Here is a 13,718-nt window from a genome sequence, read left to right on the forward strand (position 1 = left end):
CCACCCCACCATGACCTGCTGGAGGCTGGCTGCACCTCCTCCACCCCGCCATCAGCTGCTGGAGGCTGCCTGCAGCTCCTGCACCCCGCCATCAGCTGCTGGAGGCTGCCTGCAGCTCCTGCACCCCGCCATCAGCTGCTGGAGGCTTCTGTTCCTCCACCCCGCCATCAGCAGCTGGAGGCTGGCTGCTGGAGGCTGGCTGCTGCTCCTTTACCCCGCCATCACCAGCTGGAGGCTGGCTGCAGCTCCTGCACCCCGCCATCAGCTGCTGGAGGCTGCCTGGAGCTCCTGCACCCCGCCATCAGCTGCTGGAGGCTGCCTGGAGCTCCTGCACCCCGCCATCAGCTGCTGGAGGCTGGCTGCTGCTCCTGCACCCCGCCATCAGCTGCTGGAGGCTGGCTGCAGCTCCTGCAACCCGCCATCAGCTGCTGGAGGCTGGCTGCAGCTCCTCCACCCCGCCATCAGCTGCTGGAGGCTGGCTTCTGCTCCTCCACCCCGCCACCAGCTGCTGGAGGCTGGCTGCTGCTCCTGCACCCCGCCATCAGCTGCTGGAGGCTGGCTGCTGGAGGCCGGCTGCTTCTCCTCCACCCCGCCATCACCAGCTGGAGGCTGGCTGCAGCTCCAGCACCCCGCCATCAGCTGCTGGAGGCTGCCTGCAGCTCCTGCACCCCGCCATCAGCTGCTGGAGGCTGGCTGCTGCTCCTGCACCCCGCCATCAGCTGCTGGAGGCTGGCTGCAGCTCCTCCACCCCGCCATCAGCTGCTGGAGGCTGGCTTCTGCTCCTCCACCCCGCCACCAGCTGCTGGAGGCTGGCTGCTGCTCCTGCACCCCGCCATCAGCTGCTGGAGGCTTCTGTTCCTCCACCCCGCCATCAGCAGCTGGAGGCTGGCTGCTAGAGGCTGGCTGCTGCTCCTCCACCCCGCCATCACCAGCTGGAGGCTGCCTGGAGCTCCTGCACCCCGCCATCAGCTGCTGGAGGCTTCTGTTCCTCCACCCCGCCATCAGCAGCTGGAGGCTGGCTGCTGGACCCTGGCTGCTGCTCCTCCACCCCGCCATCACCAGCTGGAGGCTGGCTGCAGCTCCTGCACCCCGCCATCAGCTGCTGGAGGCTGCCTGCAACTCCTGCACCCCGCCATCAGCTGCTGGAGGCTGGCTGCTGCTCCTCCACCCCACCATGACCTGCTGGAGGCTGGCTGCAGCTCCTCCACCCCGCCATCAGCTGCTGGAGGCTGCCTGCAGCTCCTGCACCCCGCCATGAGCTGCTGGATGCTGCCTGCAGCTCCTGCACCCCGCCATCAGCTGCTGGAGGCTTCTGTTCCTCCACCCCGCCATCAGCAGCTGGAGGCTGGCTGCCTGAGGCTGGCTGCTGCTCCTCCACCCCGCCATCACCAGCTGGAGGCTGGCTGCAGCTCCTGCACCCCGCCATCAGCTGCTGGAGGCTTCTGTTCCTCCACCCCGCCATCAGCAGCTGGAGGCTGGCTGCTGGAGGCTGGCTGCTGCTCCTCCACCCCGCCATCACCAGCTGGAGGCTGGCTGCAGCTCCTGCACCCCGCCATCAGCTGCTGGAGGCTTCTGCTCCTCCACCCCGCCATCAGCAGCTGGAGGCTGGCTGCTGGAGGCAGGCTGCTGCTCCTCCAGCCCGCCATCACCAGCTGGAGGCTGGCTGCAGCTCCTGCACCCCGCCATCAGCTGCTGGAGGCTGCCTGCAGCTCCTGCACCCCGCCATCAGCTGCTGGAGGCTGGCTGCTGCTCCTGCACCCCGCCATCAGCTGCTGGAGGCTGGCTGCTGCTCCTCCACCCCACCATGACCTGCTGGAGGCTGGCTGCAGCTCCTGCACCCCGCCATCAGCTGCTGGAGGCTGCCTGCAGCTCCTGCACCCTGCCATCAGCTGCTGGAGGTTTCTCTTCCTCCACCCCGCCATCAGCTGCTGGAGGCTGGCTGCTGCTCCTTTACCCCGCCATCACCAGCTGGAGGCTGGCTGCAGCTCCTGCACCCCGCCATCAGCTGCTGGAGGCTGCCTGGAGCTCCTGCACCCCGCCATCAGCTGCTGGAGGCTTCTGTTCCTCCACCCCGCCATCAGCAGCTGGAGGCTGGCTGCTGGAGGCTGGCTGCTGCTCCTCCACCCCGCCATCACCAGCTGGAGGCTGGCTGCAGCTCCTGCACCCCGCCATCAGCTGCTGGAGGCTGGCTTCTGCTCCTCCACCCCGCCACCAGCTGCTGGAGGCTTGCTGCTGCTCCTCCACCCCGCCATCAGCTGCTGGAGGCTGGCTGCTGCTCCTGCACCCCGCCATCAGCTGCTGGAGGCTGGCTGCTGCTCCTCCACCCCACCATGACCTGCTGGAGGCTGGCTGCAGCTCCTGCACCCCGCCATCAGCTGCTGGAGGCTGGCTGCAGCTCCTCCACCCCGCCATCAGCTGCTGGAGGCTGGCTTCTGCTCCTCCACCCCGCCACCAGCTGCTGGAGGCTTGCTGCTGCTCCTGCACCCCGCCATCAGCTGCTGGAGGCTTGCTGCTGCTCCTGCACCCCGCCATCAGCAGCTGGAGGCTGGCTGCTGGAGGCCGGCTGCTGCTCCTCCACCCCGCCATCAGCTGCTGGAGGCTGGCTGCTGCTCCTCCACCCCACCATGACCTGCTGGAGGCTGGCTGCAGCTCCTCCACCCCGCCATCAGCTGCTGGAGGCTGCCTGCAGCTCCTGCACTCCGCCATCAGCTGCTGGAGGCTGGCTGCAGCTCCTCCACCCCGCCATCAGCTGCTGGAGGCTGGCTTCTGCTCCTCCACCCCGCCACCAGCTGCTGGAGGCTGGCTGCTGCTCCTGCACCCCGCCATCAGCTGCTGGAGGCTTCTGTTCCTCCACCCCGCCATCAGCAGCTGGAGGCTGGCTGCTGCTCCTCCACCCCGCCATCACCAGCTGGAGGCTGGCTGCAGCTCCTGCACCCCGCCATCAGCTGCTGGAGGCTGGCTGCTGCTCCTCCACCCCGCCATCACCAGCTGGAGGCTGGCTGCTGCTCCTCCACCCCGCCATCACCAGCTGGAGGCTGGCTGCAGCTCCTGCACCCCGCCATCAGCTGCTGGAGGCTGCCTGGAGCTCCTGCACCCCGCCATCAGCTGCTGAAGGCTTCTGTTCCTCCACCCCGCCATCAGCAGCTGGAGGCTGGCTGCTGGAGGCTGGCTGCTGCTCCTCCACCCCGCCATCACCAGCTGGAGGCTGGCTGCAGCTCCCGCACCCCGCCATCAGATGCTGGAGGCTGCCTGCAGCTCCTGCACCCCGCCATCAGCTGCTGGAGGCTGGCTGCAGCTCCTGCACCCCGCCATCAGCTGCTGGAGGCTTCTGTTCCTCCACCCCGCCATCAGCAGCTGGAGGCTGGCTGCTAGAGGCTGGCTGCTGCTCCTCCACCCCGCCATCACCAGCTGGAGGCTGGCTGCAGCTCCTGCACCCCGCCATCAGCTGCTGGAGGCTGCCTGGAGCTCCTGCACCCCGCCATCAGCTGCTGGAGGCTTCTGTTCCTCCACCCCGCCATCAGCAGCTGGAGGCTGGCTGCTGGACCCTGGCTGCTGCTCCTCCACCCCGCCATCACCAGCTGGAGGCTGGCTGCAGCTCCTGCACCCCGCCATCAGCTGCTGGAGGCTGCCTGCAACTCCTGCAACCCGCCATCAGCTGCTGGAGGCTGGCTGCTGCTCCTGCACCCCGCCATCAGCTGCTGGAGGCTGGCTGCTGCTCCTCCACCCCACCATGACCTGCTGGAGGCTGGCTGCAGCTCCTCCACCCCGCCATCAGCTGCTGGAGGCTGGCTGCAGCTCCTCCACCCCGCCATCAGCTGCTGGAGGCTGGCTTCTGCTCCTCCACCCCGCCACCAGCTGCTGGAGGCTGGCTGCTGCTCCTGCACCCCGCCATCAGCTGCTGGAGGCTTCTGTTCCTCCACCCCGCCATCAGCAGCTGGAGGCTGGCTGCTAGAGGCTGGCTGCTGCTCCTCCACCCCGCCATCACCAGCTGGAGGCTGCCTGGAGCTCCTGCACCCCGCCATCAGCTGCTGGAGGCTTCTGTTCCTCCACCCCGCCATCAGCAGCTGGAGGCTGGCTGCTGGACCCTGGCTGCTGCTCCTCCACCCCGCCATCACCAGCTGGAGGCTGGCTGCAGCTCCTGCACCCCGCCATCAGCTGCTGGAGGCTGCCTGCAACTCCTGCACCCCGCCATCAGCTGCTGGAGGCTGGCTGCTGCTCCTCCACCCCACCATGACCTGCTGGAGGCTGGCTGCAGCTCCTCCACCCCGCCATCAGCTGCTGGAGGCTGCCTGCAGCTCCTGCACCCCGCCATGAGCTGCTGGATGCTGCCTGCAGCTCCTGCACCCCGCCATCAGCTGCTGGAGGCTTCTGTTCCTCCACCCCGCCATCAGCAGCTGGAGACTGGCTGCCTGAGGCTGGCTGCTGCTCCTCCACCCCGCCATCACCAGCTGGAGGCTGGCTGCAGCTCCTGCACCCCGCCATCAGCTGCTGGAGGCTTCTGTTCCTCCACCCCGCCATCAGCAGCTGGAGGCTGGCGGCTGGAGGCTGGCTGCTGCTCCTCCACCCCGCCATCACCAGCTGGAGGCTGGCTGCAGCTCCTGCACCCCGCCATCAGCTGTTGCAGGCTGCCTGGAGCTCCTGCACCCCGCCATCAGCTGCTGGAGGCTTCTGCTCCTCCACCCCGCCATCAGCAGCTGGAGGCTGGCTGCTGGAGGCAGGCTGCTGCTCCTCCAGCCCGCCATCACCAGCTGGAGGCTGGCTGCAGCTCCTGCACCCCGCCATCAGCTGCTGGAGGCTGCCTGCAGCTCCTGCACCCCGCCATCAGCTGCTGGAGGCTGGCTGCTGCTCCTGCACCCCGCCATCAGCTGCTGGAGGCTGGCTGCTGCTCCTCCACCCCACCATGACCTGCTGGAGGCTGGCTGCAGCTCCTGCACCCCGCCATCAGCTGCTGGAGGCTGCCTGCAGCTCCTGCACCCTGCCATCAGCTGCTGGAGGTTTCTGTTCCTCCACCCCGCCATCAGCAGCTGGAGGCTGGCTGCTGGAGGCTGGCTGCTGCTCCTTTACCCCGCCATCACCAGCTGGAGGCTGGCTGCAGCTCCTGCACCCCGCCATCAGCTGCTGGAGGCTGCCTGGAGCTCCTGCACCCCGCCATCAGCTGCTGGAGGCTGGCTGCTGCTCCTGCACCCCGCCATCAGCTGCTGGAGGCTGGCTGCTGCTCCTCCACCCCACCATGACCTGCTGGAGGCTGGCTGCAGCTCCTGCACCCCGCCATCAGCTGCTGGAGGCTGGCTGCAGCTCCTCCACCCCGCCATCAGCTGCTGGAGGCTGGCTTCTGCTCCTGCACCCCGCCATCAGCTGCTGGAGGCTTCTGTTCCTCCACCCCGCCATCAGCAGCTGGAGGCTGGCTGCTGGAGGCCGGCTATTGCTCCTCCACCCCGCCATCACCAGCTGGAGGCTGGCTGCAGCTCCAGCACCCCGCCATCAGCTGCTGGAGGCTGCCTGCAGCTCCTGCACCCCGCCATCAGCTGCTGGAGGCTGGCTGCAGCTCCTGCACCCCGCCATCAGCTGCTGGAGGCTGCCTGCAGCTCATGCACCCCGCCATCAGCTGCTGGAGGCTGGCTGCTGCTCCTCCACCCCACCATGACCTGCTGGAGGCTGGCTGCAGCTCCTCCACCCCGCCATCAGCTGCTGGAGGCTGCCTGCAGCTCCTGCACCCCGCCATCAGCTGCTGGAGGCTGCCTGCAGCTCCTGCACCCCGCCATCAGCTGCTGGATGCTGGCTGCAGCTCCTCCACCCCGCCATCAGCTGCTGGAGGCTGGCTTCTGCTCCTCCACCCCGCCACCAGCTGCTGGAGGCTGGCTGCTGCTCCTGCACCCCGCCATCAGCTGCTGGAGGCTTCTGTTCCTCCACCCCGCCATCAGCAGCTGGAGGCTGGCTGCTGGAGGCTGGCTGCTGCTCCTCCACCCCGCCATCACCAGCTGGAGGCTGGCTGCTTCTCCTCCAACCCGCCATCACCAGCTGGAGGCTGCCTGGAGCTCCTGCACCCCGCCATCAGCTGCTGGAGGCTTCTGTTCCTCCACCCCTCCATCAGCAGCTGGAGGCTGGCTGCTGCTCCTCCACCCCGCCATCACCAGCTGGAGGCTTGCTGCAGCTCCTGCACCCCACCATCAGCTGCTGGAGGCTGCCTGGAGCTCCTGCACCCCGCCATAAGCTGCTGGAGGCTTCTGTTCCTCCACCCCGCCATCAGCAGCTGGAGGCTGGCTGCTGGAGGCTGGCTGCAGCTCCTGCACCCCGCCATCAGCTGCTGGAGGCTGCCTGGAGCTCCTGCACCCCGCCATCAGCTGCTGGAGGCTTCTGTTCCTCCACCCCGCCATCAGCTGCTGGAGGCTGGCTTCTGCTCCTCCACCCCGCCACCAGCTGCTGGAGGCTGGCTGCTGCTCCTGCACCCCGCCATCAGCTGCTGGAGGCTTCTGTTCCTCCACCCCGCCATCAGCAGCTGGAGGCTGGCTGCTGCTCCTCCACCCCGCCATCACCAGCTGGAGGCTGGCTGCAGCTCCTGCACCCCGCCATCAGCTGCTGGAGGCTGGCTTCTGCTCCTCCACCCCGCCACCAGCTGCTGGAGGCTTGCTGCTGCTCCTCCACCCCGCCATCAGCTGCTGGAGGCTGGCTGCTGCTCCTGCACCCCGCCATCAGCTGCTGGAGGCTGGCTGCTGCTCCTCCACCCCACCATGACCTGCTGGAGGCTGGCTGCAGCTCCTGCACCCCGCCATCAGCTGCTGGAGGCTGGCTTCTGCTCCTCCACCCCGCCACCAGCTGCTGGAGGCTTGCTGCTGCTCCTGCACCCCGCCATCAGCTGCTGGAGGCTTCTGTTCCTCCACCCCGCCATCAGCTGCTGGAGGCCGGCTGCTGCTCCTCCACCCCGCCATCAGCTGCTGGAGGCTGGCTGCTGCTCCTCCACCCCACCATGACCTGCTGGAGGCTGGCTGCAGCTCCTCCACCCCGCCATCAGCTGCTGGAGGCTGCCTGCAGCTCCTGCACTCCGCCATCAGCTGCTGGAGGCTGGCTGCAGCTCCTCCACCCCGCCATCAGCTGCTGGAGGCTGGCTTCTGCTCCTCCACCCCGCCACCAGCTGCTGGAGGCTGGCTGCTGCTCCTGCACCCCGCCATCAGCTGCTGGAGGCTTCTGTTCCTCCACCCCGCCATCAGCAGCTGGAGGCTGGCTGCTGCTCCTCCACCCCGCCATCACCAGCTGGAGGTTGGCTGCAGCTCCTGCACCCCGCCATCAGCTGCTGGAGGCTGGCTGCTGCTCCTCCACCCCGCCATCACCAGCTGGAGGCTGGCTGCTGCTCCTCCACCCCGCCATCACCAGCTGGAGGCTGGCTGCAGCTCCTGCACCCCGCCATCAGCTGCTGGAGGCTGCCTGGAGCTCCTGCACCCCGCCATCAGCTGCTGAAGGCTTCTGTTCCTCCACCCCGCCATCAGCAGCTGGAGGCTGGCTGCTGGAGGCTGGCTGCTGCTCCTCCACCCCGCCATCACCAGCTGGAGGCTGGCTGCAGCTCCCGCACCCCGCCATCAGATGCTGGAGGCTGCCTGCAGCTCCTGCACCCCGCCATCAGCTGCTGGAGGCTGCCTGCAGCTCTTGCTCCCCGCCATCAGCTGCTGGAGGCTGGCTGCAGCTCCTCCACCCCGCCATCAGCTGCTGGAGGCTGGCTTCTGCTCCTCCACCCCGCCATCAGCTGCTGGAGGCTGGCTGCTGCTCCTGCACCCCGCCATCAGCTGCTGGAGGCTTCTGTTCCTCCACCCCGCCATCAGCAGCTGGAGGCTGGCTGCTGGAGGCTGGCTGCTGCTCCTCCACCCCGCCATCACCAGCTGGAGGCTGGCTGCAGCTCCTGCACCCCGCCATCAGCTGCTGGAGGCTGCCTGGAGCTCCTGCACCCCGCCATCAGCTGCTGGAGGCTTCTGTTCCTCCACCCCGCCATCAGCAGCTGGAGGCTGGCTGCTGGAGGCTGGCTGCTCCTCCTCCACCCCGCCATCACCAGCTGGAGGCTGGCTGCAGCTCCTGCACCCCGCCATCAGCTGCTGGAGGCTGCCTGCAGCTCCTGCACCCCGCCATCAGCTGCTGGAGGCTGGCTAGTGCTCCTGCACCCCGCCATCAGCTGCTGGATGCTGGCTGCAGCTCCTCCACCCCGCCATCAGCTGCTGGAGGCTGGCTTCTGCTCCTCCACCCCGCCACCAGCTGCTGGAGGCTGGCTGCTGCTCCTGCACCCCGCCATCAGCTGCTGGAGGCTTCTGTTCCTCCACCCCGCCATCAGCAGCTGGAGGCTGGCTGCTGGAGGCTGGCTGCTGCTCCTCCACCCCGCCATCACCAGCTGGAGGCTGGCTGCTGCTCCTCCAACCCGCCATCACCAGCTGGAGGCTGCCTGGCGCTCCTGCACCCCGCCATCAGCTGCTGGAGGCTTCTGTTCCTCCACCCCGCCATCAGCAGCTGGAGGCTGGCTGCTGCTCCTCCACCCCGCCATCACCAGCTGGAGGCTTGCTGCAGCTCCTGCACCCCGCCATCAGCTGCTGGAGGCTGCCTGGAGCTCCTGCACCCCGCCATCAGCTGCTGGAGGCTTCTGCTCCTCCACCCCGCCACCAGCTGCTGGAGGCTGGCTGCTGCTCCTGCACCCCGCCATCAGCTGCTGGAGGCTTCTGTTCCTCCACCCCGCCATCAGCAGCTGGAGGCTGGCTGCTGGAGGCTGGCTGCTGCTCCTCCACCCCGCCATCACCAGCTGGAGGCTGGCTGCAGCTCCTGCACCCCGCCATCAGCTGCTGGAGGCTGGCTTCTGCTCCTCCACCCCGCCACCAGCTGCTGGAGGCTTGCTGCTGCTCCTCCACCCCGCCATCAGCTGCTGGAGGCTGGCTGCTGCTCCTGCACCCCGCCATCAGCTGCTGGAGGCTGGCTGCTGCTCCTCCACCCCACCATGACCTGCTGGAGGCTGGCTGCAGCTCCTGCACCCCGCCATCAGCTGCTGGAGGCTGGCTGCAGCTCCTCCACCCCGCCATCAGCTGCTGGAGGCTGGCTTCTGCTCCTCCACCCCGCTACCAGCTGCTGGAGGCTTGCTGCTGCTCCTGCACCCCGCCATCAGCTGCTGGAGGCTTGCTGCTGCTCCTGCACCCCGCCATCAGCAGCTGGAGGCTGGCTGCTGGAGGCCGGCTGCTGCTCCTCCACCCCGCCATCACCAGCTGGAGGCTTGCTGCAGCTCCTGCACCCCGCCATCAGCTGCTGGAGGCTGCCTGGAGCTCCTGCACCCCGCCATCAGCTGCTGGAGGCTTCTGCTCCTCCACCCCGCCACCAGCTGCTGGAGGCTGGCTGCTGCTCCTGCACCCCGCCATCAGCTGCTGGAGGCTTCTGTTCCTCCACCCCGCCATCACCAGCTGGAGGCTGGCTGCAGCTCCTGCACCCCGCCATCAGCTGCTGGAGGCTGGCTTCTGCTCCTCCACCCCGCCACCAGCTGCTGGAGGCTTGCTGCTGCTCCTCCACCCCGCCATCAGCTGCTGGAGGCTGGCTGCTGCTCCTGCACCCCGCCATCAGCTGCTGGAGGCTGGCTGCTGCTCCTCCACCCCACCATGACCTGCTGGAGGCTGGCTGCAGCTCCTGCACCCCGCCATCAGCTGCTGGAGGCTGGCTGCAGCTCCTCCACCCCGCCATCAGCTGCTGGAGGCTGGCTTCTGCTCCTCCACCCCGCTACCAGCTGCTGGAGGCTTGCTGCTGCTCCTGCACCCCGCCATCAGCTGCTGGAGGCTTGCTGCTGCTCCTGCACCCCGCCATCAGCAGCTGGAGGCTGGCTGCTGGAGGCCGGCTGCTGCTCCTCCACCCCGCCATCAGCTGCTGGAGGCTGGCTGCTGCTCCTGCACCCCGCCATCAGCTGCTGGAGGCTGGCTGCTGCTCCTCCACCCCACCATGACCTGCTGGAGGCTGGCTGCAGCTCCTCCACTCCGCCATCAGCTGCTGGAGGCTGCCTGCAGCTCCTGCACTCCGCCATCAGCTGCTGGAGGCTGGCTGCAGCTCCTCCACCCCGCCATCAGCTGCTGGAGGCTGGCTTCTGCTCCTCCACCCCGCCACCAGCTGCTGGAGGCTGGCTGCTGCTCCTGCACCCCGCCATCAGCTGCTGGAGGCTTCTGTTCCTCCACCCCGCCATCAGCAGCTGGAGGCTGGCTGCTGCTCCTCCACCCCGCCATCACCAGCTGGAGGCTGGCTGCAGCTCCTGCACCCCGCCATCAGCTGCTGGAGGCTGGCTGCTGCTCCTCCACCCCGCCATCACCAGCTGGAGGCTGGCTGCTGCTCCTCCACCCCGCCATCACCAGCTGGAGGCTGGCTGCAGCTCCTGCACCCCGCCATCAGCTGCTGGAGGCTGCCTGGAGCTCCTGCACCCCGCCATCAGCTGCTGAAGGCTTCTGTTCCTCCACCCCGCCATCAGCAGCTGGAGGCTGGCTGCTGGAGGCTGGCTGCTGCTCCTCCACCCCGCCATCACCAGCTGGAGGCTGGCTGCAGCTCCCGCACCCCGCCATCAGATGCTGGAGGCTGCCTGCAGCTCCTGCACCCCGCCATCAGCTGCTGGAGGCTGGCTGCAGCTCCTGCACCCCGCCATCAGCTGCTGGAGGCTTCTGTTCCTCCACCCCGCCATCAGCAGCTGGAGGCTGGCTGCTAGAGGCTGGCTGCTGCTCCTCCACCCCGCCATCACCAGCTGGAGGCTGGCTGCAGCTCCTGCACCCCGCCATCAGCTGCTGGAGGCTGCCTGGAGCTCCTGCACCCCGCCATCAGCTGCTGGAGGCTTCTGTTCCTCCACCCCGCCATCAGCAGCTGGAGGCTGGCTGCTGGACCCTGGCTGCTGCTCCTCCACCCCGCCATCACCAGCTGGAGGCTGGCTGCAGCTCCTGCACCCCGCCATCAGCTGCTGGAGGCTGCCTGCAACTCCTGCAACCCGCCATCAGCTGCTGGAGGCTGGCTGCTGCTCCTGCACCCCGCCATCAGCTGCTGGAGGCTGGCTGCTGCTCCTGCATCCCGCCATCAGCTGCTGGAGGCTGGCTGCTGCTCCTCCACCCCACCATGACCTGCTGGAGGCTGGCTGCACCTCCTCCACCCCGCCATCAGCTGCTGGAGGCTGCCTGCAGCTCCTGCACCCCGCCATCAGCTGCTGGAGGCTGCCTGCAGCTCCTGCACCCCGCCATCAGCTGCTGGAGGCTTCTGTTCCTCCACCCCGCCATCAGCAGCTGGAGGCTGGCTGCTGGAGGCTGGCTGCTGCTCCTTTACCCCGCCATCACCAGCTGGAGGCTGGCTGCAGCTCCTGCACCCCGCCATCAGCTGCTGGAGGCTGCCTGGAGCTCCTGCACCCCGCCATCAGCTGCTGGAGGCTGCCTGGAGCTCCTGCACCCCGCCATCAGCTGCTGGAGGCTGGCTGCTGCTCCTGCACCCCGCCATCAGCTGCTGGAGGCTGGCTGCAGCTCCTGCAACCCGCCATCAGCTGCTGGAGGCTGGCTGCAGCTCCTCCACCCCGCCATCAGCTGCTGGAGGCTGGCTTCTGCTCCTCCACCCCGCCACCAGCTGCTGGAGGCTGGCTGCTGCTCCTGCACCCCGCCATCAGCTGCTGGAGGCTTCTGTTCCTCCACCCCGCCATCAGCAGCTGGAGGCTGGCTGCTGGAGGCCGGCTGCTTCTCCTCCACCCCGCCATCACCAGCTGGAGGCTGGCTGCAGCTCCAGCACCCCGCCATCAGCTGCTGGAGGCTGCCTGCAGCTCCTGCACCCCGCCATCAGCTGCTGGAGGCTGGCTGCTGCTCCTGCACCCCACCATCAGCTGCTGGAGGCTGGCTGCTGCTCCTCCACCCCACCATGACCTGCTGGAGGCTGGCTGCAGCTCCTCCACCCCGCCATCATCTGCTGGAGGCTGCCTGCAGCTCCTGCACCCCGCCATCAGCTGCTGGAGGCTGCCTGGAGCTCCTGCACCCCGCCATCAGCTGCTGGAGGCTTCTGTTCCTCCACCCCGCCATCAGCAGCTGCAGGCTGGCTGCTGGACCCTGGCTGCTGCTCCTCCACCCCGCCATCTCCAGCTGGAGGCTGCCTGCAGCTCCTGCACCCCGCCATCAGCTGCTGGAGGCTGGCTGCAGCTCCTCCACCCCGCCATCAGCTGCTGGAGGCTGGCTTCTGCTCCTCCACCCCGCCACCAGCTGCTGGAGGCTGGCTGCTGCTCCTGCACCCCGCCATCAGCTGCTGGAGGCTTCTGTTCCTCCACCCCGCCATCAGCAGCTGGAGGCTGGCTGCTAGAGGCTGGCTGCTGCTCCTCCACCCCGCCATCACCAGCTGGAGGCTGCCTGGAGCTCCTGCACCCCGCCATCAGCTGCTGGAGGCTTTTGTTCCTCCACCCCGCCATCAGCAGCTGGAGGCTGGCTGCTGGACCCTGGCTGCTGCTCCTCCACCCCGCCATCACCAGCTGGAGGCTGGCTGCAGCTCCTGCACCCCGCCATCAGCTGCTGGAGGCTGCCTGCAACTCCTGCACCCCGCCATCAGCTGCTGGAGGCTGGCTGCTGCTCCTCCACCCCACCATGACCTGCTGGAGGCTGGCTGCAGCTCCTCCACCCCGCCATCAGCTGCTGGAGGCTGCCTGCAGCTCCTGCACCCCGCCATGAGCTGCTGGATGCTGCCTGCAGCTCCTGCACCCCGCCATCAGCTGCTGGATGCTGCCTGCAGCTCCTGCACCCCGCCATGAGCTGCTGGATGCTGCCTGCAGCTCCTGCACCCCGCCATCAGCAGCTGGAGGCTGGCTGCCTGAGGCTGGCTGCTGCTCCTCCACCCCGCCATCACCAGCTGGAGGCTGGCTGCAGCTCCTGCACCCCGCCATCAGCTGCTGGAGGCTTCTGTTCCTCCACCCCGCCATCAGCAGCTGGAGGCTGGCGGCTGGAGGCTGGCTGCTGCTCCTCCACCCCGCCATCACCAGCTGGAGGCTGGCTGCAGCTCCTGCACCCCGCCATCAGCTGTTGCAGGCTGCCTGGAGCTCCTGCACCCCGCCATCAGCTGCTGGAGGCTTCTGCTCCTCCACCCCGCCATCAGCAGCTGGAGGCTGGCTGCTGGAGGCAGGCTGCTGCTCCTCCAGCCCGCCATCACCAGCTGGAGGCTGGCTGCAGCTCCTGCACCCCGCCATCAGCTGCTGGAGGCTGCCTGCAGCTCCTGCACCCCGCCATCAGCTGCTGGAGGCTGGCTGCTGCTCCTGCACCCCGCCATCAGCTGCTGGAGGCTGGCTGCTGCTCCTCCACCCCACCATGACCTGCTGGAGGCTGGCTGCAGCTCCTGCAACCCGCCATCAGCTGCTGGAGGCTGCCTGCAGCTCCTGCACCCTGCCATCAGCTGCTGGAGGTTTCTGTTCCTCCACCCCGCCATCAGCAGCTGGAGGCTGGCTGCTGGAGGCTGGCTGCTGCTCCTTTACCCCGCCATCACCAGCTGGAGGCTGGCTGCAGCTCCTGCACCCCGCCATCAGCTGCTGGAGGCTGCCTGGAGCTCCTGCACCCCGCCATCAGCTGCTGGAGGCTGGCTGCTGCTCCTGCACCCCGCCATCAGCTGCTGGAGGCTGGCTGCTGCTCCTCCACCCCACCATGACCTGCTGGAGGCTGGCTGCAGCTCCTGCACCCCGCCATCAGCTGCTGGAGGCTGGCTGCAGCTCCTCCACCCCGCCATCAGCTGCTGGAGGC

Source organism: Nothobranchius furzeri, unplaced genomic scaffold (assembly GCF_043380555.1).
Source record: "Nothobranchius furzeri strain GRZ-AD unplaced genomic scaffold, NfurGRZ-RIMD1 Scf022, whole genome shotgun sequence".
NCBI classification, from domain to species: Eukaryota; Metazoa; Chordata; class Actinopteri; order Cyprinodontiformes; family Nothobranchiidae; genus Nothobranchius; species Nothobranchius furzeri.